Source organism: Pseudophryne corroboree, chromosome 9, assembly GCF_028390025.1.
Source record: "Pseudophryne corroboree isolate aPseCor3 chromosome 9, aPseCor3.hap2, whole genome shotgun sequence".
In the NCBI taxonomy this organism is placed as follows: Eukaryota; Metazoa; Chordata; class Amphibia; order Anura; family Myobatrachidae; genus Pseudophryne; species Pseudophryne corroboree.
This window is the reverse complement of record NC_086452.1, coordinates 64,153,205-64,178,132: the sequence shown is the minus strand read 5'-3', so window position 1 is coordinate 64,178,132 and position 24,928 is coordinate 64,153,205.

Sequence of the window (24,928 nt, the reverse complement as noted above, 5' to 3'; positions counted from 1 at the left end):
GAGGAGGAGACAGAGGGGGCAAACTCCTCATGTTAGAAGCAAGATGGATTTTCAAACTTAACACCATAAGCCCTATGGGCTTAAATGAGAACATCGCATGGAATTCCCTGCACTAAAGTGGCACTAAACACACTATGGATGTACCATGATGGACCTTGAATTACTTTCCACTATAATCCAATGCAGTGGGACCATACGTAAATGTTTATTCCACTTGTCACAGTTATGGGAGTCACATTTTAGATTAAAAGACACCCTATATACAAGGTGATGTTATAATAGGGTCCCTTCTAACTGACATCTGGGGAGTGGGAGCACCACCCGGTCTCGCGGCCATCAGCACCTTCCCCCCTTCTCCCGTTGGACCACCATGATACCTGATAATAGGGGGTTTTCTTATCTATCTATATATATATATTCCGCATACACCATAACCCTATTGTATATTTCCATCTCTACGTCTACGCTCCAGGGAACTTTTCCTAAACTGTACTGTTATACAGGCATGTCATGCATGGGTGCTCCACTTTTTAAATTTTCCTTCACTTATTTGTGTCTTGACAGCCCCGGCCAGCGCGATCCTATGCGCCGGCTGCTACCATAGCAACCCGACGCATGGACGCGTGACGTCATCCGCAGCGGACCCCAGAAGTCCAGGGAGCGCGGCGGGGACAGAGTGGCCGGAGGCGTCCGTTCTCACGTTCGGTTGGCGGGTAATTCACGATTTATAAGGTAAGCTCTAAACACACATCACATACACCTTGAAGAAGGGGCTTTGGGCCCCGAAACGTCGGTTTTGTATTGTATCTTGTGATGCTTTAATACACAAGTTTTGTTTGACTAAACCCTGGAGTGCCGCCGATTTCTTTCTACATATCAACATTGTCACGGAGGGCACCCAGGCCCATTACACATCGTATCCAGTGAGTACCGGGCTATCCCACAGTATATATTAGTGATGAGCGAGGTTCGGTTTTACTCGGTTTTACTAGGTTTTACTCGGTTCTCAAAACGGCATCTTATTGGCTATCCAAAACACGTGACATCCCTGAGCCAATAAGATGCCGTTTTGAGAACCGAGTAAAACCGAGTAAAACCGAGTAAAACCGAATCCGCTCATCACTAGTATATATATATATATATATATATATATATTAGAGATGTGTACCGGAATTTTGTTCGGGTTTTGTGTTTTGGTTTTGGATTCGGTTCCGCGGCCGTGTTTTGGATTCGGACGCGTTTTGGCAAAACCTCCCTGAAAATTTTTTGCCGGATTCGGGTGTGTTTTGGATTTGGGTGTTTTTTTTCAAATACCCCTCAAAAACAGCTTAAATCATAGAATTTGGGGGTCATTTTGATCCTATAGTATTATTAACCTCAATAACCATAATTTCCACTCATTTCCAGTCTATTCTAAACACCTCACAATATTATTTTTAGTCCTAAAATTTGCACCGAGGTCGCTGGATGACTAAGCTAAGCGACACAAGTGGCCGACACAAACACCTGGCCCATCTAGGAGTGGCAGTGCAGTGTCAGACAGGATGGCACTTATAAAAATTGGCCCCAAACATCACATGATGGAAAGCTAAATAAAAAAAAAAAAGAGGTGCAAGATGGAATTGTCCTTGGGCTTTCCCACCCACCCTTATGTTGTATAAACAGGACATCCACACTTTAACAAACCCATCATTTCAGCCACACGACTGGGCCCCCACCAAAAAAAAAAGCAATCAATCTCTCCTTGCGCAAACTGGCTCTACAGAGGCAAGATGTCGACCTCATCATCATCCTCCGATTCCTCACCCCTTTCACTGTGTACATCCCCCTCCTCACAGAGTATTAATTCGTCCCCACTGGAATCCACCATCACAGGTCCCTGTGTACTTTCTGGAGACAATTGCTGGTGAATGTCTCCACGGAGGAATTGATTATAATTCATTTTGATGGACATAATCTTCTCCACATTTTGTGGAAGTAACCTCGTACGCCGATCGCTGACAAAGTGACCGGCTGCACTAAACACTCTTTCGGAGTACACACTGGAGGGGGGGCAACTTAGGTAAAATAAAGACAGTTTGTGCAAGGTCTTCCAAATTGCCTCTTTTTCCTGCCAGTATACGTACGGACTGTCTGACATGCCTACTTGGATGCGGTCACTCATATAATCCTCCACCATTCTTTCAATGGTGACAAAATCATATGCAGTGACAGTAGACGACATGTCAGTAATCGTTGGCAGGTCCTTCAGTCCGGACCAGATGTCAGCACTCGCTCCTGACTACCCTGCATCACTGCCAGTGGGTGGGCTCGGAATTCTTATCCTTTTCCTCGCAGCCCCAGTTGCGGGAGAATGTGAAGGAGGAGCTGTTGACGGGTCACGTTCCGCTTGACTTGACAATTTTCTCACCAGCAGATCTTTGAACCTCTTCAGACTTGTGTCTGCCGGAAAGAGAGATACAACGTAGGCTTTAAACCTAGGATCGAGCACGGTGGCCAAAATGCAGTGCTCTGATTTCAACAGATTGACCACCCGTGAATCTTGGTTAAGCGAATTAAGGGCTCCATCCACAAGTCCCACATGCCTAGCGGAATCGCTCAGTCTTAGCTCCTCCTTCAATCTCTCCAGCTGCTTCTGCAAAGCCTGATGAGGGGAATGACCTGACTCAGACTGGCAGTGTCTGAACTGACTTCACGTGTAGCAAGTTCAAAGGGTTGCAGAACCTTGCACAACGTTGAAATCATTCTCCACTGCGCTTGAGTCAGGTGCATTCCCCCTCCTTTGCCTATATCGTAGGCAGATGTATAGGCTTGAATGACCTTTTGCTGCTCCTCCATCCTCTGAAGCATATAGAGGGTTGAATTCCACCTCGTTACCATCTCTTGCTTCAGCTGATGGAGGGGCAGGTTCAGGAGTGTTTGCTGGTGCTCCAGTCTTCGGCACGCGGTGGCTAAATGCCGAAAGTGGCCAGCAATTCTTCGGGCCACCGACAGCATCTCTTGCACGCCCCTGTCATTTTAAAAAAAATTCTGCACCACCAAATTAATTGTATGTGCAAAACATGGGACGTGCTGGAATTTGCCCACATGTAACGCACGCACAATATTGGTGGCATTGTCCGATGTCACAAATCCCCAGGAGAGTCCAATTGGGGTAAGCCAATCTGCGATGATGTTCCTCAGTTTCCGTAAGAGGTTGTCAGCTGTGTGCCTCTTATGGAAAGCGGTGAAACAATCACCTCTACGATGCCCCAAACACCGACGGCCAACCCCAGGCACTGCAAGTTGCCCAAGAAGAGGCGGAGACATTGTTCAAAAGGGCCAAACCCAGGAAAGCTCCGGGTCCTGACGGAGTGTCACCATCTGCCCTAAGAGCATGTGCGGGTCAGCTCGCCCCCATATTCACCAAGATCTTCAACAAATCGCTGGAGCAACAGAAAGACCCTTCTTGCCTCAAAAGGTCTACTATCGTCCTGGTCCCCAAGAAACCCTCTATCACGAACCTGAACGACTACAGGCCGATAGCACTGGCGTCTGTGGTCATGAAAACGTTCGAGCGTCTGGTTTTGAATCACCTGAAAACTGTGACTGGACCCCCTGCAGTTCGCCTATCGATCGAATCGGTGTGTTGAGGATGCAGTCAACCTGGGCCTGCACTACATTCTACAGCACCTGGACATTCCTGGTACCTACGCGAGGGTCCTGTTTGTCGATTTCAGCTCGGCCTTCAATACAATCGTCCCCAGCATCCTCCACCCCAGATTACTTCAGACAAACAATTTGGAAGCTGCTCAATCATACCTGGAGGTAATTATATATCAGGTGCTGGAAGGGGGAGGGGTCACAGACAAACAACAGACAAAGAGGAAGGGGGGTGCAAATCCCCACCCCTAAATTCCCTTCCGCACACTGAAAATTATCTGTAACAATCCCTGAACCTATCTGGTAATAAAATTCAGAGAATTCGTCACAAATGTTTGCAAACACATGTTTAGCTGCTGGCCACTTCACGGCTTCTCTGATACAGCAGTCCTAACCTACATAATAGCAGTGCCCACATAGGGCCATGTAATTTGTCACAGTACGCCTCATGATAAAGGCTATTACTAAAACACTTCCAGACAGAGAGCTAATTTACCCGGGAGCCACCCCCAGGATCTCCCATTGGCACTACAAGGAACAGCATGCCTTCCAAATGCTGCTCCCATTCAATGCCTCATGCACACAAGCAGACAAACAATTTGGAAGCTGCTCAATCATACCTGGAGGTAATTATATATCAGGTGCTGGAAGGGGGAGGGGTCACAGACAAACAAATGACAAAGAGGAAGGGGGGTGCAAATCCCCACCCCTAAATTCCCTTGCGCACACTGAAAATTACCTGTAACAATCCCTGAACCTATCTGGTAATAAAATTCAGAGAATTCGTCACAAATGTTTGCAAACACATGTTTAGCTGCTGGCCACTTCACGGCTTCTCTGATACAGCAGTCCTAACCTACATAATAGCAGTGCCCACATAGGGCCATGTAATTTATCACAGTACGCCTCATGATAAAGGCTATTACTAAAACACTTCCAGACAGAGAGCTAATTTACCCGGGAGCCACCCCCAGGATCTCCCATTGGCACCACAAGGAACAGCATGCCTTCCAAATGCTGCTCCCATTCAATGCCTCATGCACACAAGCAGACAAACAATTTGGAAGCTGCTCAATCATACCTGGAGGTAATTATATATCAGGTGCTGGAAGGGGGAGGGGTACCAGACAAACAACAGACAAAGAGGAAGGGGGGTGCAAATCCCCACCCCTAAATTCCCTTCCGCACACTGAAAATTACCTGTAACAATCCCTGATCCTATCTGGTAATAAAATTCAGAGAATTCGTCACAAATGTTTGCAAACACATGTTTAGCTGCTGGCCACTTCACGGCTTCTCTGATACAGCAGTCCTAACCTACATAATAGCAGTGCCCACATAGGGCCATGTAATTTGTCACAGTACGCCTCATGATAAAGGCTATTACTAAAACACTTCCAGACAGAGAGCTAATTTACCCGGGAGCCACCCCCAGGATCTCCCATTGGCACTACAAGGAACAGCATGCCTTCCAAATGCTGCTCCCATTCAATGCCTCATGCACACAAGCAGACAAACAATTTGGAAGCTGCTCAATCATACCTGGAGGTAATTATATATCAGGTGCTGGGACCTAGGGGTCCCAGAAGCTACATGTTCCTGGATAGTAGACTTCCTGACAGATAGGACACAGGTGGTGAAAGCGGGGGAATTCACCTCTCAAGCGCGGTCCATTAGTACAGGGGCCCCTCAGGGCTGTGTCCTCTCCCCCCTGCTCTTCTCCCTGTACACAAATGACTGTACCTCAGAGGCGCAATCAGTAAAGATCATCAAATTCGCAGATGATACCACCGTTATCGGCCTCATCAAGGATGGGGACGAATTGGCCTATAGACGGAAAGTAGACCGGCTGGCCCAGTGGTGCATCCACAACAACCTTGAGCTCAACCCCCTCAAAACTGTCGAGATGATAATGGACTTCAGGAAGAAGTCATCTAGTGCACCTCCGCTAACGATTGCTGACAGTGTGGTATTGCTAGTGGACTCCTTCAAGTTTCTAGGGACCACAATCTCCCGGGACCTTAAATGGGGGTCCAACGCTGACGCCACTGTTGGGAAAGCGCAGCAGAGGTTGTTCTTCCTCAGGCAATTAAGGAAGTTCAACATCCCACAGATGCTTCTGCTCCTCTTCTTCTCCGCGATTGTGGAGTCGGTACTGTGCTCCTCGATACTCGTATGGTACAGCTCCGCCAGCGCGAGGGACAGATGCAGGCTCCAAAAGGTGGTCAGAACCGTAGAGAAGATCATTGGGGCCGACCTTCCCTCAGTCCAGGACCTGTACCTGTCCAGAGCTAAAAAACGGGCAATGAAGATAGTAAAAGACCAGCTACACCCCGGCCACATCATGTTTAACTTGCTTCCTTCAGGAAGGCGTTACAGGGCCGTCCCCGCCAGGTCCACCAGAAGCCTCAAAAGTTTCTTTCCCCAAGCGGTCCGCCTGCTGAACTCCTGAACATTGACTGACTAGACGTACATGTAACTAACTTGTGTCCCTACGGTATACCTATCTGTGTGACTTTACTTGCCCCCCCCCCCCCACTCCCCACCTGCTTATCTGTTATCTGTTACCTACTTGGCTGTTGTATAGCAAACCGAAGACAAATTCCTAGTATACGCAAGTATACCTGGCCAATAAAGCTGATTCTGATTCTGGTGATACAAAGCGTAGCCTGCCTAGGAACGAGTTGGGGTTGCGAGATGCTGCTACTGGTGCCGCTGCTGCTGTTCTTGCTGCGGGAGGCAATACATCTACCCAGTGGGCTGTCACAGTCATATAGTCCTGAGTCTGCCCTGCTCCACTTGTCTACATGTCCGTGGTTAAGTGGACATTGGGTACAACTGCATTTTTTAGGACACTGGTGAGTCTTTTTCTGATGTCTGTGTACATTCTCGGTATCGCCTGCCTAGAGAAGTGGAACCTAGATGGGATTTGGTACCGGGGACACACTACCTCAAGAAATTCTCTAAGTCCCTGGGAATTAACGGTGGATACCGGACAAACGTCTAACACCAACACAGCTGCCAAGGCCTGAGTTATCCGCTTTGCAACAGGATGACTGCTGTGATATTTCATCTTCCTCGCAAAGGACTGTTGGACGGTCAATTGCTTACTGGAAGTAGTACAAGTGGTCTTCCGGCTTCCCCTCTGGGATGACGATCAACTCCCAGCAGCAACAACAGCAGCGCCAGCAGCAGTAGGCGTTACACTCAAGGATCCATTGGAGGAATCCCAGTTAGGACAGGACTTGTCAGACTTGCCAGTGACATGGCCTGCAGGACTATTGGCGTTCCTGTCTAAGGAGGAAATTGACACTGAGGGAGTTGGTGGTGTGGTTTGCAGGAGCTTGGGTACAAGAGGAAGGGATTTAGTTGTCAGTGGACTGCTTTCGCTGTCACCCAAAGTTTTTGAACTTGTCAATGACTTCTGATGAATGCGCTCCAGGTGACGTATAAGGGAGGATGTTCCTAGGTGGTTAACGTCCTTACCCCTACTTATTACAGCTTGACAAAGGCAACACACGGCTTGACACCTGTTGTCCGCATTTCTGTTAAAATAATTCCACACCGAAGAGGTGATTTTTTTTGTAATGTGACCAGGCATGTCAATGGCCATATTCATCCCACGGACAACAGGTGTCTCCCCGGGTGCCTGACTTAAACAAACCACCTCACCATCAGAATCCTCCTTGTCAATTTCCTCCTTAGCGCCAGCAACACCCATATCCTCATCCTGGTGTACTTCAACAGTGACATCTTCAATTTGACTATCAGGAACTGGACTGTGGGTGCTCCTTCCAGCACTTGCAGGGGGCATGCAAATGGTGGAAGGAGCCACCTCTTCCCGTCCAGTGTTGGGAAGGTCAGGCATCGCAACCGCCGACACAATTAGACTCTCCTTGGGGATTTGTGATTTAGAAGAACGCACAGTTCTTTGCTGTGCTTTTGCCATCTTAACTCTTTTCAGTTTTTCTAGCGGGAGGATGAGTGCTTCCATCCTCATGTGAAGCTGAACCACTACATGAACATAGGCCAGGGCCTCAGCCGTTCCTTGCCACTCCGTGTCGTAAATGGCATATTGGCAAGTTTACGCTTCTCCTCAGACACTTTTAATTTAGATTTTTGGGTCATTTTACTGAGCTTTATATTTTTGGATTTTACATGCTCTCTACTATGACATTGGGCATCGGCCTTGGCAGACGACGTTGATGGCATTTCATTGTCTCGGCCATGACTAGTGGCAGCAGCTTCAGCACTTGGTGGAAGTGGATCTTGATCTTTCCCTATTTCACCCTCCACATTTTTGTTCTCCATTTTTTAATGTGTGGAATTATATGCCAGTAATATTATTATATCAATAGCAATGGCCCTACTGTACTGTACAACTATATACTGTTGGTCACTAAAATGCTGCACTGTACTACTATATATACTGCTCACAAAAATGCAGCACAGATATGGAATGGATACTTGCAGTGACACGGAGCTGCAAGATACAGCAATGGCCTACTGTACTGTACAACTATGTACTGTTGGTCACCAAAATGCTGCACTGTACTACTATATATACTGCTCACAAAAATGCAGCACAGATATGGAATGGATACTTGCAGTGACACGGAGCTGCAAGATACAGCAATGGCCTACTGTACTGTACAACTATATACTGTTGGTCACCAAAATGCTGCTATATATACTGCTCACAAAAATGCAGCACAGATATGGAATGGATAGATACTTGCAGTGACACAGAGCTGCAAGATACAGCAATGGCCTACTGTACTGTACAACTATATACTGTTGGTCACTAAAATGCTGCACTGTACTACTATATATACTGCTCACAAAAATGCAGCACATATATGGAATGGATACTTGCAGTGACACGGAGCTGCAAGATATAGCAATGGCCTACTGTACTGTACAACTATATACTGTTGGTAACCAAAATGCTGCACTGTACTACTATATATACTGCTCACAAAAATGCAGCACAGATATGGAATAAATACTTGCAGTGACACGGAGCTGCAAGATACAGCAATGGCCTACTGTACTGTACAACTATATACTGTTGGTCACCAAAATGCAGCACACTGAGCACAGATATGGAGCGTTTTCAGGCAGAGAACGTAGATATTTGCAGCACACTGAGCACAGATATTTGCAGCACACTGAGCACAGATATATGCAGCACACTGAGCACAGATTACGGAGCTTTTAAGGCAGAGAACGTAGCCACGTCCTCTCCGTTCAATCTCCAATGTACGAGTTAAAATGGTGGCGACGCGCGGCTCTTTATATAGAATACGAATCTCGCGAAAATCCGACAGCGGAATGATGGCGTTCAGCGCGTTCAGGTTAACCGAGCAAGGCGGGAAGATCCGAGGCTGCCTCGGACCCGTGTAAAATAGGTGAAGTTTGGGGAGGGTTCGGATCTCGACGAACCGAACCCGCTCATCTCTAATATATATATATATATATATATATATATATATATATATATACATATATATATATAGATACAAAAGTGTAATTAGCGCTACTACCTACATTACAAAGATTATATAAAATATACAGTAACAGTAAGTATCTAGTGATTATAATTTATAACACTTCTCCAGTAGGAGGGCTGCTAGACAAGTCCTCTCTGTCTGTCAATCATCCGGTTTTCTCAGTGTTCCGGTTCTCTCAGTGTTCCAGTGCATCAACCAAAAAACAAATACAGTAACAATAATAGTGCAATATTGTCACTATCATAAGCAGTGGTTGAAGTGGGGCGGTATGGTATACCGCCACTTCTTCCACTGACCTGGAAATGAGCCCAGAAAGTGCAGCAGGAGGCGAGGGAAGTGGCATCCTGCTGCACATGGTGCTCCCCGTCCCTGCGCGGAGGCCGGCGGCTATGTAGAGCGCTGTATTAGCTCACAGCCGCTCACCGCTTCCAGCCGCCCGCGCACGCCGCTCACCAGCCGCCCGCCGCTCCCGCTTACCAGCCGCCCGCCGGCCCCGCTCACCAGCCGCTCCCGCTCACCAGCCGCCCGGCGCCAGCTCACTGCTGCCAGCAACATTTAAGGTAATGTTCCCCTGCTGTCACCTCTCTCCCTGCTGTCCCTGTCATCACTGTCCCTGTCGTCACCCTCCCTGTCGTCACTGTCTCTCCCTGTCGTCACTCTCCCTGTCGTCACTGTCGTCACTCTCCCTGACGTCACTGTCGTCACTCTCCCTGTCAGAAGAGGCCGAGGTCATCCTGCCGGGCTCGTCAAAAATTCTTCGAAAAGACGTGATAAATTCGGGGTAATTGGAAACCAGTGAATCAGATCGTTCCCATAATGGAGACACCCAATCCAAGGCAGATCCTTCCAGCAGAGAAATAATATATGCCACCTTGGACCGGTCTGTAGGAAAGTTATGTGCAAGTAGCTCGAAATGAACCTCGCATTGGTTTAAAAAACCACGACAATTTTTAGGATTCCCATTATAACGGGACGGAGTAGGCAGTTGAAGGCGCGAGTGGCACCGGACGATGGCTGAACATTGCTGTAAGCGGCAACTGGTGTGGCTACGGGAACTGGTGCTGGAATTACAGAGGCTAGGGATGCTTGAATCTGACCCAGACGCCCGGACAACTCCTGGAGGTACTGCATCACCTGACCTTGTGCCGCTTCCTGACTTTGTACTCGGGAAGCCAGATTCTGGATAGCACTTGATTCCGTGTTCCGATCCCCCGGGTCCATGTGGCCTGAGTATACTATCACTGACCTGATTTGGGATTGTTGTGGACTCGGGGTATCTTCCGAAGATCGCGTAGAGGAACCGCAACTGGGCCGCAACAGAGATGGCCGAATGTAGGTTTTCCTCATTCAGGATTCGGACAGCAGGCAGGAGGCACGTGTTGGATATTGAAGATCTCCTGAAAAACAAGAACTTGAAAGGGCTGATGAATCCTCTGCAGACAGACGATAATGAACGTGGCTGGAGAACAGGAAGATTGAGAATAGTAACCGTGGCTGGAATGCACGGTAAATTAGAGGTACAGGACGTGGAAGGCACTGACTGTGCTAGGAGATACAGAAGTGCTTGGCGGCACTGAGGTGCTTGGAGGCACGGAGGTGCTTGAGGCACAGAGGTGCTTGGAGGCACGGAGGTGCTTGGAGGCACGGAGGTGCTTGAGGCACGGAGGTGCTTGGAGGCACGGAGGTGCTTGAGGCACAGAGGTGCTTGAAGGCACGGAGGTGCTGGAGGCACGGAGGTGCTGGAGGCACGGAGGTGCTTGGAGACACGGAGGTGCTGGAGGCACGGAGGTGCTTGAAGGCACGGAGGTGCTGGAGGCACGGAGGTGCTTGAGGCACGGAGGTGCTGGGGGCATGGAGGTGCTTGAGGCACGGAGGTGCTTGAGGCACGGAGGTGCTTGGAGGCACGGAGGTGCTTGAAGGCACGGAGGTGCTGGAGGCACGGAGGTGCTTGAGGCACGGAGGTGCTTGAAGGCACAGAGGTGTTTGAGGCACGGAGGTCTGGTGATCACCACTCTGGGGAACTGATGATACTCAGGCACTGATGCAGTGCCTGGCGCCTGAATTTATACTTCCACCACCGTCTGGTTGGTGGGAAGTGCCTGATGACGTCACCCGCCCAGACGCCGGACAGAGCGCCAGGAGCCGCCAGCGAGGACGGCCGCAGAGAGGACCAGCGCGCCCGGAGAGGTAAGTATGGCGGGCGGGGTGGCGGCGTGACAGCTACAATGTGAATTTCGGCTCATTCAGTGTGCTACAATGTGAATTTCGGCTCATACCGTGTGCTACAAGGTGAATTTCGGCTCATACCGTGTGCTACAAGGTGAATTTCGGCTCATTCAGTGTGCTATAAAGTGAATTTGGGCTCATTCAGTGTGCTGCAATGTGAATTTTGTCTCATTCAATGTGCTACAATGTGAATTCCGGCTCATTCAGTGTGCTACAAGGTGAATTTCGGCTCATTCAGTGTGCTACAATGTGAATTTTGGCTCATTCAGTGTGCTACAATGTGAATTTCGACTCATTCAGTGTGCTATAATGTGAAAGGGGCACCAGTACTAGATAGTATAAGGGGATCTACTACACGGGACACGCCCCCTTTGGTGTGACCACGCCCCTTTGGGTGACCACGCCCCCTTTTCTGGAGCACATAATTACATCCTTGACTTTTGCATACCCCCACTTAAAAATTTCCACTTCGACCACTGATCAGAAGTGAATGTGCTGGTATAACTTAGCGATGTGGTTGCAACTTTAAATCATGCATTGATTGGGAAAGGTACACCCTGTGGCCCTCATTCCGAGTTGTTCGCTCGCAAGCTGCTTTTAGCAGCATTGCACACGCTAAGCCGCCGCCTACTGGGAGTGAATCTTAGCTTAGCAAGATTGCGAACGAAAGATTCGCAATATTGCGAAAATACTTCTCTGTGCAGTTTCTGAGTAGCTCAAAACTTACTCTTCCAGTGCGATCAGTTCAGTGCTTGTCGTTCCTGGTTTGACGTCACAAACACACCCAGCGTTCGCCCAGACACTCCTCCGTTTCTCCAGCCACTCCCGCGTTTTTCCCAGACACGGTAGCGTTTTTACACACACTCCCATAAAACGGCCAGTTTCCGCCCAGAAACACCCACTTCCTGTCAATCACACTACGATCTCCAGAACGAGGAAAAAACCTCGTAATGCCGTGAGTAAAATACCAATTTTCATAGCAAATTTACTTGGCGCAGTCACAGTGCGAACATTGCGCATGCGCAATTAGCGGAAAATCGCTGCGATGCGAAGAAAATTACCGAGAGAACAACTCGGAATGACCACCTGTGTCTGGAATTCAAACAGGATAGAGTGTCCGCAGCCTCAAGAATAAATGTATATAATAATACCCTCAAGTCTTGTGCTTCTCGCATGTAGTACATTCTCTGCGGGACTCCACTCTTATCCCCACGTAGATTAGCGGGATACCTTAAAAGTAAAATTCCCAACAATTGGGAATAATGCCCATAGTGTAGTATGTATCTTAAAAAATTATTTAATAATACAGACAACAAACAATATATACAAAATGGACCTGCACAATGGATAAAAACATAAAAGGCTTATCTGATATCCTTCAGGAGGAGTGAGGCAAGCGATACGCCTGCCGCGTCATCGGCAACGTCACCAACCCGGCAATATACCGGGTTGGAAAGTGCGGTGGGAAAGGGGCCTGAGGCGGGTCGCGCCCGGGAAGCACCCATGTCAGGTTCACGAGGGCGATCCGCCATATGCGTTATAAAAGATGTATTATTACCCTCCATATTATGCTATCTGGAAAACCTAGGAGGTGTTACACATTACTGAGAGTAGTCATTGGTTGTGTCGGGGTTCCTGCGCTGGAGGAGTTCATGTGACATTACGTTACATTGGGCACAAGTTTACATTTTTATTTTGATGGCATCAGTTGTCTGCTGGAACGTGTAGTGTAAGGTTGTCTGTCATCAGTGTGCAAAATTATTTTGTCTGCCACAAACATTGCAGCATTATTGAAAGCAGGTCATTTGTGGCGTTCATTACAATGGCGACTGCAACAATACACACAGTGGCCCTCATTCCGAGTTGATCGGTCGCAAGGCGAATTTAGCAGAGTTACACACGCTAAGCCTACGCCTACTGGGAGTGAATCTTAGCTTCTTAAAATTGCGACCGATGTATTCGCAATATTGCGATTACTAACTACTTAGCAGTTTCAGAGTAGCTTCAGACTTACTCTGCCTGTGCGATCAGTTCAGTGCTTGTCGTTCCTGTTTGACGTCACAAACACACCCAGCGTTCGCCCAGGCACTCCCACCGTTTCTCCGGCCACTCCTGCGTTTTTTCCGGAAACGGTAGCGTTTTCAGCCACACGCCCCTGAAACGCCGTGTTTCCGCCCAGTAACACCCATTTCCTGTCAATCACATTACGATCGCCGGAGCGATGAAAAAGCCGTGAGTAAAATTACTTTCTACATAGCAAAGTTACTTGGCGCAGTCGCAGTGCGAACATTGCGCATGCGTACTAAGCGGATTTTCATTGCGATGCGATGAAAAATACCGAGCGAACAACTCGGAATGAGGGCCAGTGTGTATGTTACTGCATATGTTGCCAGATGTCACATACAACAGAGTGTCTTTTAAACTCCACTGCACTTTTATTGCACTGCTCATGCAGCATACACATGTGTATAGCAGTGTCCAGTGTTAATTCTTTCTCACGTAATAAATGTGCATGAGTGACATCATTATACGTCTCTCACACAATCCTGTCCCTGTTTCTTTGCTAGTAGTTTCAATCTGGCAGCATATGATTGGATACTCTCAGAGGGGCTCCGCACAGCATTATTAAAAGCATGTCTGTCCATTATAACATTTTTCACTGGTAAGCTTATCTCACTAAGGTGGTCATTCCGAGTTGATCGCTCGTTATTATTTTTTTTCGCAACGGAGCAATTAGTCGCTAATGCGCATGCGCAATGTTCGCACTGCGACTGCGCCAAGTAAATTTGCTAAAAAGTTTGCTATTTTACTCACGGCATTACGAGGTTTTTTCTTCGTTCTGGTGATCGTAGTGTGATTGACAGGAAGTGGGTGTTTCTGGGCGGAAACTGGCCGTTTTATGGGTGTGTGCGAAAAAACGCTGCCGTTTCTGGGAAAAATGCTGGAGAAACGGGGGAGTGTCTGGGTGAACGCTGGGTGTGTTTGTGACGTCAAACCAGGAACGAAACTGACTGAACTGATCGCAGTGTAGGAGTAAGTCTCGAGCTACTCAGAAACTGCTAAGAAGTGTCTATTCGCAAATCTGCTAATCTTTCGTTTGCAAATCTACTATGCTAAGATTCACTCCCAGTAGGCGGCGGCTTAGCGTGTGCAAAGCTGCTAAAAGCAGCTAGCGAGCGAACAACTCGGAATGACCACCTACATTTTTTAATTAATGTGTCTGGATCCTCTTCATACATAGATATTTAAAACATTGCGCTGTGTGTTACTGTTTTTTTTACTTTAATAAATATAATCAGTAATAAATTATATATATAAAAATAAATATAAATATAGGAAGAGATATATACTGTAGAAAAGTGGCTCTGTATGAATCAGTGATGAGATCGGGAGACGTCCGCAAATATTCTTATAAAGGCCGTCACCGCCCCGTGTGATGTGTGCCGGGATGGGATATCCAGATGGGTGGGACTGCAGGCTCTCAGCCAAGGTGAGGAAGTCAAAAGGCATTGTGGGACGAAACGCGATGATACTGCACTCCTGCAAACGCATACTGGTGTACCATCACGGGAAGCTGAAAGTACAAATCACCGTCCACTATCCACCCTGCTATTACATTTATCCGGGAGAGGTGGTGAGCTTCTGCAGTCACAAGCAATCCAGCATCGCAGCTATCTGGATGATCAGTAAATATCGGAGCCCGCAGTGAGCGCACCTTGGCTGAGAGCCTGCAGTCCCACCCATCTGGATATCCCATCCCGGCGCACATCACACAGGGCGGTGACGGCCTCACCACCGGGTGAAAAAGGGACGGATACGTCATCCTAGCAGGGAGAATCAGTGGTAACTATAAACACTGCCTTCAGTTTCTCACTGAACTGTTCTTATTGCAGCCGGGACGCCGGCATACAAAGTAGCAATTCCGTGTGTGGACCCAGTATCAAAGACTGTTCGTTACAGTGTTATACACTGCATAATCAGGACTTCAGCATTTATTCTTAGAAAGTGTTGCCAATGCAGCTATTTAAATAATTATACATATTTTATGCCAATCAGGGATTATTCCCTTATTCAAGGTACAAATAATATATGCATGCTCGTATAGGTAACTAATATTTTAGATTTTAGATGTTTGTTTTTATGTATATGTAATAAATGTTATTTGAGATATTTGCGGACGTCTCCCGATCTCATCACTGATTCATACAGAGCCACTTTTCTCAGTATATATCTCTTCCTATATTTATATTTATTTTTATATATATAATTTATTACTGCTTATATTTATTAAAGTTAAAAAAACAGTAACACACAGCGCAATGTTTTAAATATCTATGTATGTATCTCTATGCCTAAGACTCTAACTAAGTCTTGAAAACATACGCTGCAGTGTGTTGAATTTTTCTTTTTGTATACTTATTTATTTGTGAGATATATATTTTATTATTAGCGCCAGGAGGGTGGAATTGGCATACCACCAAGAGACAAGCTCTATTTATTTTTTCTATGGATCCTCTTCATGCTCCCTATCCACGCACACCCTTGCTGTCAGGTCACGCCCACTATAGCAAGATCACACGCAAAAGTCTCAATCTCTATTTGTAGAATGTTGGGTGGTATGTGCCTGTATCCTGTTTTTTTATTTGTTTGAGAACGTAGCACATCAGTATATACAACATTCCTTTTTGAACATAAGCCATGCGTCCATGATGGGGTCATAGAAAAGCAGAGGATCTAGGTGTTGAAGACCTTGTGCCATCACAGCAAGACTTCTGACACCATGTAAAGTCATCTGCGTGCAAATCACTACAGGAATCTGGAGAGCTGTAGAAGTGTAACTTTACTAACTGCAGACATGTTGAACAATGGCTGCAGAGGCACTTCCTGTATATCAAACACTTCCTAATTCATAAACACTTGTTTAACAAGTTTATGGCACTGATGTATCTACATACAGTATATAGCTCAGTGACAATTCGCAGAGAGGGAAGGGGGTGCTAATTACCTCGGCCCAGTGGGGGCCCCGGTCCAACCTCTTTACCTGCCAGCAGTAGCTGCAGTTTTTTCCTCAGACCACTGTGCTGGGCTGCAGTGTGGCCAGAATGGCGCTTCAAAATAAAAAAAATAATCTGTATTTTTTTCTAAGGGTGTATGGCCACACCCTCTGTGATTAGACCATGCCTCCTGAAAATTACCTGGGTCCAGCCAGGCTCTCTATTGCCCTGGGGAGACATCCTTCTCATCCCTGGGTAATGCAGCCTATGTGTAGCCATGTCTGACACCCTCTCTCTCTTATGCTGTGCATCGCCCAGACTGTGTAAAGGGGAACACAGACTAAGCAGACAATGTGTATGAGTACAGCTGGCAGGGGGAGATTAAGGATAGCCACCAACCATAAGTGGATAGCAACTATTGATGGCTTGCCACCGATGTTCGCTGGTTTTCCTGTTGACGGTGGAAATCCATCGATGGCTGGCAATGGCACAGAGTGAACCATAAATAAAATCTTAACCCGTATCTGTCTAACTACCACCGTTTCCTGAAAAATCCAGGCTCCCAAGACAGGGAGGCTACCGTGCCCTTCCATTTTTGGAGGGAGACGGGTCATCACAGTGTTCGACAGCTTTTGCCTAAACAGCTGGGGGGAAAAACAGTGCCCTGTTGTTAAGACATTTACGATTTTCCTGAGTTGACTTCCTTTCATTTGGCATTTCTTCAGGCTCAGCATTGTGCCAGCATGCTAATACCAACATTTACCCAAGCTGACTGGTCAAATTCACTTGACACACTACTCCTTATCCACCCTCCTCCCCATAAAGCCATAAACTGGTTTGGGAAAATGGCATATCCACTTTCCACATCTCTGTACGAACTTTCTGCTCCATGCAAAAAGTGGCAGTATAGATGGTGTAGTGGTTAGTATAACTAACTCATAACACTGAGGTCATGGGTTCAATCCCCACCATGACCCTATATGTGTGTTGTTGTTTGTATATTCTCCCAGTGCTTATACACAGGTAGGTTAAAATTAACCTTAGCGTGTAAGTGTGGGTGTACAAGGGAAGACTAGATGGCCAAGTGGTTCTTATCTACCTTCAAATTCTATGTTTCTATGCACTCTTGTGAATTTAGCTAAACTATGATCTGCTGCAACTTATGTTGTGATTAAAAAAAAGAAAAATCTGAGGGCATAGTTCCGCTCATCCCAATGCCTCAAGATTGGTCTCTCATCAAGTCATACATGTTTAAGTGTGCTTCTCTTAGGGCTGATTTATCTCACTGCTTTTGGTACTGCCTATCTATCAAGAGGTTCTGGGTCAGCATCTGGAGGTTCCTTGTTGATTATTTTCCTCTGACTGCAGAGTGGGCCACGTATAGGATGATCCCACAGGGGACTATGATTTTCATGGGTTGCCATAAAATATTTTTAGCAGTTTCAGCTTGGGCAAGATGTGGATTTAGAAAACTCCAAAAAACGGCCTTGTTAGGCATGGACTGTGTGGAGGCTTGCCTTCAAAAGAAGAGTCACACTCAACGCTTGTTTGAAACCTAATAGATTTTTTATTCATATACTTTCTGAACCAGTCCAGCAGCGTATTTGGAGATGATTCTATGACATCAGTTAGTATGAGACACATATGTGCATGGCTGACCCTCCATAGAAACATAGAAACATAGAATTTGACGGCAGATAAGAACCACTTGGCCCATCTAGTCTGCCCCTTTTTTCTTTCTTTTTTTCATCATATTTTTTTTTATCTCAAACCTTATTTGATCCTTATTTCTTTGTAAGGATATCCTTATGTCTATCCCATGCATGTTTTTAAAGTGCTCTACTGACAGCCTCTACCACCTCTGATGGGAGGCTATTCCACTTGTCCACTACCCTTTCTGTGAAGTAAATTTTCCTCAAATTTACCATAACTTTCTGTTTTCTATCCTGCAACCAAGATCTTATCCATTCAATAATCCTAGTATCCAATCTCAAGCTTTCAAGTTTATTTAGCAGTCTGCAATGTGGAACAGTGTTAAAAGCCTTACTAAAGTCTAGATAAGCTATATCCACGGCTCCACCTTTATCCATCACTTTAGTCCCACAGTCAAAAAAAGTCAATAACATTTGTTTGCCATGATCTCCTCCCAGTGAATCCATGCTGTTTTGGATCCTGTAAATTGGTGGATTTGAGATAGTCTACAACTCTTTCTTTTAAGAGTGTTTCCATCAATTTCCCTACTACTGATGTAAGACTCACTGATCTGTAGTTGTTTGCCTCTTCCTTGCTTTCACTTTTGTGCAGTGGGACTATGGGGGTCATTCCGAGTTGTTCGCTCGGTAAATTTTTTCGCATCGCAGCGATTTTCCGCTTAGTGCGCATGCGCAATGTCCGCACTGCGACTGCGCCAAGTAAATTTGCTATGCAGTTAGGTGTTTTACTCACGGCATTACAAGGTTTTTTCCTCGTTCTGGTGATCGTAATTTGATTGACAGGAAGTGGGTGTTTCTGGGCGGAAACTGGGCGTTTTATGGGAGTGTGTGAAAAAACGCTACCGTTTCTGGGAAAAACGCGGGAGTGGCTGGAGAAACGGAGGAGTGTCTGGGCGAACGCTGGGTGTGTTTGTGACGTCAAACCAGGAACGACAAGCACTGAACTGATCGCAGATGCCGAGTAAGTCTCGAGTTACGCAGAAACTGCACAGAGATGTATTTTCGCAATAATGCGAATCTTTCGTTCGCAATTTTAAGAAGCTAAGATTCACTCCCAGTAGGCGGCGGCTTAGCGTGTGCAATGCTGCTAAAAGCAGCTTGCGAGCGAACAACTCGGAATGACCCCCTATGTTCACTCTTTTCCAGTCCTCTGGAATTACTCCTGTAGCTAATGACTGGTTGAATAAATCTGTCAATGGTGCTACCAGCACCTCTTTAAGTTCTTTTAGTATCCGTGGATGTATCCCATCTGGACCCATATATTTGTCCACTTTCAGCTTTGAGAGTTCTGTTAGGACCTCCGATTCTCCTTTGGGATTAATGCCTTTTTTCTAGGATGCGATATTGACTCCAGTCGTGGGTTTGGTATGATACGTCTACAGTCATCATGTTGACATGGTCATAGGGCAGTATGTAATTGATTCCAAGTTCCCCGGACGTGTTGGATGCTGGCTGAACTTGGACTTTTCTTTAAAAGAACAATCATTTACAAGGCACGGCATTGCCTCTTTAAATAAACTTCTGAGTTCGGCTGGCATCCCGCATGTCCGGTAAACTCGGACTCTATTACATCCCTTCCATAATGGCAACAGTGATGAAATGTTGACATGTTGGACTGTCGAAATATTGTCCCTGGTCACCCTGCAGTCGCTTAATTGCTCCCAACTGCTGCAGAGGCTCCAGTGGCATCTTCCTGGTCAGACCTGACCTCTGATCCTCCAGCATTCAGGTGAGTATTTCTCCTCTATCCCTAACCCTCTTTTTAGTGCCTAACTCCACCACCACCACCACCACTGCCACCGCAGTCTAACCCTAATGTCGGCAATCTGACAATGTCAGCATTTCTCCTCTTGACATTCTAAGTCTGTTGGCAAGTTGCCTAACAATATTTTAACAATATTGACATCATAACACGTAACTTTGTGGTGTCGACGCTATTAATGTAGGCACTGTCATGGCTGACCTTTGACTACATCCCCTAGTCACACCCCATGGGGATGCTTTAATAATAAAAATTTTGAAATAAAATTGCTAATTGTATTTATGATGTATGAAGGAAATAGACATCCTTACTCTAACAATCTACATCAATTCAGCTAAAAAATCCAGATGACATAAATACTTCCTTCCAGTTCTACCTATCCTGGCAGCTCTTAAGATGGGTACACACCTGTACAATCCATTGTCCAATCACCCGATATCATTGCATAGGCTTGTATGCAGGACCATGAGCCGACAAACAGCTTAAACCGCTCCTGCACCGGTCAGGAGGTGGCACCTCATGTGCTGTTAAAATATTTGTCGGCCTGACCTCCCATCCCATAGACAGGAGGTCAGGTTAGCAGAGCTATTTCTAGATCAGTGTGTATGGGGCTCACAGGGGGTCAAGCTGGCATACCTCCCAACATTTGAATTGCTGAAATCGGGATCTGCAGCGCCAAAGATGCGGGCGTGGCTGGAAATTTGGAGGGGCCTCACAAGAAGGGGGGGGGGCCTTGCCACACGACCCCCGTTTTTGACATTTTGGGGGCGTGCCCAGCGCTCCCTGAGCAGCTGTGCATCCCCCGCCTCACTCCCCGGCACTGTTTAGATGTCGTGCTCATGTGCACAGCATCTAATTCAGTGATCACAGGCTGCTTTGCAGAGCAGATCAGCGGTGATCACAGGATCTCCCAACTCCCCCCAACCCCGTGGGACACTGCAACCCACGGGTGGTACAGCGGGACAGTGTCTGAATAGTGGGACTGTCCCGCTGTATCGGGACAGTTCGGAGGTATGAGCTGGAGACACAGTACTCGGCTGATCGGGAGCATTTACCCAATCAGCTGAGTGATCGCAAAAGTGTGTAACCAGCTTTAGGGAGTGGACAGAAGGGATTTGGTAAAGTAAAAACAGTCAAGCAATACAGCTCAGCATGTCAGTAATGTCATTCCTTTCAACATACTTCTAGTTTACACAAAGTATTTATGTTACCTAGGAGACTGTAAGGCAGTACCATAGGCCCTGGCTTTGTGCAGCCCCGGAGTGATGTAAGATAGAAAGAGCCCCCTATCACCAACACAATCATACCAGATGTCAAATTGCCTGACAGAAAAAAGCATGCTGGGCAAATTTAGGTAAACAGAAATTATTTCAGTTATTTTATGTTATTAGGTGATTCATCGCGCCCTACGGGCGCTCTTCACACCATAGTAATGGGCTATGCCCCCTTAACCCTTGCATGCCCTTGTGCTTCAGCGCTAAGGGCTGCTGGGAGCTGAAGTTTATTTAGTGCGTCTACTTCCCTGTAATGCAGCGCGTTGGGACACCGGCACAAACAATAGTGACTGGCTGACAGAACTGACTGACTCGCTGAATCAGTGTAAAAGGTGACAGTGCTGTGCAGTGTCAGTGACACTGCACACCTGCTGCACTGGCCAGCACTGTCACCTTTTACATTGATTCAGCGTCCAGACATTACCCTCCGCGATATCACCCACTCTATCTGTTACATTAGCCATCTCGGGGCTTCCAGGCCGGCAGCCCAGGTGCTGTGTTGCTGAGTCAGGGCCTCTGGGGATCTGGGCGCGGCTGTGGCGGGGAGGTACTTCTGTGCATCACGCGCAGAGGAGGTTCCGGGGCTCAGAGAGTGTGCGGCGCAGAGACTTGCTTCATACCCTCCAACTGTACCTTTTTGGCAGGTACAGTACCTTTTTTTATGGTCTGTATCGATTTTTGGCTCTCCAAACTTCCATTGAAAGAATTGGAAAAAGGGCGTGACCACACCCCTTTACCTGTGGCCATGCCCCCTTTTCGAATTTGTACCGATTTGTATGTGTAAATTGTTGGAGGGTGTGTTGCTGCAGATGCAGTGGGCCTATTTTGGCGTGTGGGCCTGGAGCTGCAGCTCCATCAGCCCCATTGTTAATCCTGATCTGGGAACACACAGCAGCCAAAGGGCAGAGCCTCCCATTGGATGTAACCTCTGTGGGAGGGCGTTTCTCGCCCAATCAGCTGTGGGCTGGGTGTGATAGACCTGCCGCTAACCCAATGAGAGCTCCTAGCCACGCCCAGCATTATACACACAGTCACAGATCTGGGCTATTATATGAGATATTACACTGACCGCAGCCAAATCATTGTTATCTATTATTATTATTATTATTATCCTTTATTTATATGGCGCCACAAGGGTTCCGCAGCGCCCAATTACAGAGTACATAAACAAATAATCAAACAGAAAAACAGCAACAACAGTTGACGACAATATAGGACAAGTACAGGGTAAATAAACATAGTTACATCAGCAGATGACACTGGAATAAGTATCAGGTGGCAGAAGACTGCTGGATTTGGTGCAGCTGAAGATTATTAAAGAAAAAGGATAAGCACATGAGGGAAGAGGGCCCTGCTCGTGAGAGCTTACATTCTAAAGGGGAGGGGTAGACAGACAGGGGTGACACAGATGGGGTACATAGAGCGCGTGGAACAGAAGGTTAGGATGAGATTTGGCTGGGTTTGGTGAAGAAGTGGGTCTTGAGAGGTGTCATTCATGAAGATGACAGTTTATTTCTCTTACATCCTAGAAGATACTGTGGTCCATTTAGTACCATGGGGTATAGACGGGTCCACTAGGAGCCATGGGCACTTTAAGAATTTTATAGCGTGGGCTGGCTCCTCCCTCTATGCCCCTCCTATGAGACTCAGTTTAGAAAATGTGCCCGGAGGAGCCGGACACGCTGAAAGTAGCTCCTGAAGAGTTTTCTGCATTTATTTTATATGTTTGTTATTTTCAGGCAGGGTTGCTTGGCACCAGCCTGCCTGCTTCGTGGGACTTAGGGGGGAGGAACGGCCCAACCTCTTGAAGGACAGGACACTGAACTCCTGACAGGACACTGAACTCCTGAGGGAACTATTCGCAAGCCCCACCACGGCGAGCGTACATTCCCGCAGCACGCCGCCACCCCTAACAGAGCCAGAAGAATGAAGAGTGGTGAGTACTGAGCCAGCGTCCCGGTTAGCAGGGCACCAGCCATTATGGCAGCACGAGGGTATGGAGACGCACGGCTTCTAAATGGGGATGAATGCGTCTCAGTACACTACACGGTACCCATACTGGCCACACAGCCTTAAAATGGTTTCTGTCCATTTTAAGCACCAAATTCCTCAGCCAGTATAAAAAAAACGGGAAGACCGCGCGCCATTGAAGGGGCGGGGCTTCACTATGAAAGGATCCAGCAGCTCACCAGCACCATTTTCCCTCTGCAGTGGACACAGACGCTGACTGACAGGGACCCGCAGCTCCTCCGGTGTGACTCCAAATTACCTCAGCGGTACCAGGGGGTCATAGCAAGGGGGGAGCGATTACTAGTGTACTAAGGTGGTCATTCCGAGTTGATCGCTCGCTAGCTGTTTTTAGCAGCCGTGCAAACGCTATGCGGCCTCCCACTGGGAGTGTATTTTAGCTTAGCAGAAGTGAGAACGAAAGGATCGCAGAGCGGCTACAAAGTTTTTTGGTGCAGTTTTAGAGTAGCTCAAAACCTATTCAGCGCTTGCGATCACTTCAGACTGTTCAGTTCCTGTTTTGACGTCACAAACACGCCCTGCGTTCGGCCAGCCACGCCTGCGTTTTTCCTTGCACGCCTGCGTTTTTTGAACACTTCCTGAAAACGGTCAGTTGACACCCAGAAACGCCCACTTAATGTCAATCACTCTGCGGCCAGCAGTGCGACTGAAATGCTTCACTAGACCTTGTGTGAAACTACATCGTTCGTTGTAATAGTACGTCGTGCGTGCGCATTGCGCCGCATACGCATGCGTAGAAATGCCTTTTTTTGCCTCATCACTGCACAGCGATCGAATGCAGCTAGCGATCAACTCGGAATTACCACCTAAGTCCCCTGTCAGGGTACTTAGTCTGCGACCCGGCTAAGCTTGGCATTATTGTTAAGGGAGCGGTTGGGGCTGGCTCCAAACATCTGTATCTCCCTGAAGGGCTCTTTGTGGGTTAATTGTGCTTAATCTTTCCTCTGTGTGTGTGTCTGTGTACTGTCACATTTACATTATGTCAGGCAAAGAGTGTGTTTCTTGTACAGCGGATTGTTCCTCTTCACCAGGGGGCTCACTACTGGGTACTAAGGGTTCACAGAATAGTGGGGCTGAACCAGAGTGGGTTAATTCTCTGAAAGGAATGATCTCCACTCTTTCTACAAAATTGTCCCGCAATGAGAAAGAGACGCAATACTTAAAACAGCTGTGGATGAGTTTATGAGCAGAGACTCAGTCCCCAAAACAGCGTCTCAATCCCCTCCCATTTGTCCGCAAAAGCGATCTCTGGCCAATATCCTGCAGTCTGACTCTGACGCTAAAGGGTCAGACTTGGAGGAGGGTGAGGTAGACGTGGAGGGGGGGTGGTGGGATGCGGCTCTGTCACAGGGAATAGAGGCTCTAATAGAAGCTATCAGAGATGTTCTGCATATTCCTGATAAGGTGCCAGAGGAGTGTGAGGAATCTTATTTTAATGTAAAAAAGAAGTCCTTAGTCACTTTTCCTGTGTCAAAGGAATTGAATACCCTGTTTGAAGAACCGTGGGTTAATCCTGATAAGAAATTTCAGATCCCTAAAAGGTTGCTCTCATCTTTTCCCTTTCCTCTGGAGGATAGGAAAAAAATGGGAAAATCCACCGATAGTGGATGCATCAGTCTCTAGGCTGTCACGAAAAATTGTATTGCCTGTTCCTGGTGCAAAATTGAGACTACACTCAAATCAATGTACACAGCTGCTGGGGTGGCCCAAAGACCCACTATTGCATGTGCGATGATCACAAAAGCCATTGCAAAATGGTCAGGTAAGCTAATTGAGG